Genomic DNA, 1,422 nt, shown 5'->3' with positions numbered 1-1,422 from the left:
AACACCAACCTATCTGTCTTAAGGACTAGTGCAGGGGACCATGGTGATGTGGTAGTGTTACCTTAGTTACCTTAGCAACAGTTGGCATGGTGATGTGGTAGTGTTACCTTAGCAACAGTTGGCATGGCACAGCATGTGGGTCTCAGTGCTTGTACTTGTTTGCACTGCTTGTACGTGTGTGTGTGTGTGTATGTGTGTGCGTGCTGCTTCCTGCTCTGACTAACTGTTCATGATATTTTTGGTGAAAAGGTACCATTATAGTTTCTGAAAGAGGCTGTGGCCATTCTTGCCAGCCAGTTTTATTTTTTTAATGTTTGACTAAAAACTATTTAAATGGGAAATAAATGTGCTTCTGTTGTCCTTTTGATTTTTAATATACTGTTTGAAAAAACTGTAATATTGTAGATGAATAAACCAGTCTCTCTAAACCACCTCTCTGTCTATACGTTTGTGTGTGTGTGTGTGGGGACACGTGGTATGATTAAGAGAGGGAGAAAACGAATAGTGAACATTTAACGTTTGTGTGTGTGTGTGTGGGGACACGTGGTATGATTAAGATAGGGAGAAAACGAATAGTGAACATTTAAGGAACACTAAATGAGAAGACCGTTTTAAGGAAGCAAATGTGATTTTAGGGAAGCTCTTAACTTAATAAGTTTAGTGCAGCCGGCTCTGACTTGTAATGTGATTTGTGTTCGTAGGGCCTTACAAACACAAATAAACCCCTACAAACACATCACATTACAACTACGGCTGTCAATCGATTAAAAAAATAATCTAATTACATACTATGTGATTAATTAATCTAAATTAATCACATATATGATTTTTGCTGTGAAAGTATTTTAAATATTTAAATTCAAATGAATCATTGAATAATCAGCATTAGTGACATTAAAGTTCAAAAACTATTATTATTTTAATCATGGCCATAATAATCCATGATATGACCTAATATGCTGAGGAAATAAAAAAAGTGCTTCGGGAAGAAGTTTTTTTTTTTTATCACATACAAGGTATTTCAGGCCACAGATATAACCTAGGGGACGCAATGAGAAACATAGCCGCAAGCGGCAATGGCGGGCCCGAGCACCTGCGGGCCGCAACCTGTGACATGTCGGAATCCAACAAAGCACCGACGTGGTGCGTTTGTGAAATGTACATATTTGATGCGTGTGCTATTTGTTTTTGTATTTTATTTTCTGCCACATGTACTTGCTTGGCCAGGTGGGGGCGCAATGCAATGCAGGCCTATTGGGTGTCATCATAGTCATAATATATATTAACCTGAGAAATGTCAGCCCATTCATTTTAAGCAAAGAACATTTCTGATACACTTTTTGGTTGGCCAGATGGTGGCGCTATGTTAGACATGGAAATTAGACATGTGAATATCATCATGATATCCAAAATTTTTGTAAA

At 37.8% G+C, this 1,422-nt stretch overlaps 1 protein-coding gene across 4 annotated transcripts in view; it reads left to right on the top strand.

The window, feature by feature from the left end:
- Positions 1-431, top strand: part of LOC121705049 (ATP-citrate synthase) — a 52,181-nt gene extending 51,750 nt beyond the window's left edge. For all 4 annotated transcript variants that reach the window (XM_042085752.1, XM_042085754.1, XM_042085756.1 and 1 more), the window contains one exon: positions 1-431. This exon is cut by the window's left edge and continues 608 nt beyond it. The gene's annotated coding sequence lies outside the window, so the exon portion shown is untranslated.
- Positions 432-1,422: the final 991 nt, after the last annotated feature.

This window comes from Alosa sapidissima, chromosome 3 (genome assembly GCF_018492685.1).
Source record: "Alosa sapidissima isolate fAloSap1 chromosome 3, fAloSap1.pri, whole genome shotgun sequence".
In the NCBI taxonomy this organism is placed as follows: domain Eukaryota; kingdom Metazoa; phylum Chordata; class Actinopteri; order Clupeiformes; family Clupeidae; genus Alosa; species Alosa sapidissima.
Note: the sequence above shows the minus strand (reverse complement) of the source record. Positions and strands in the feature narration are given on the sequence as shown.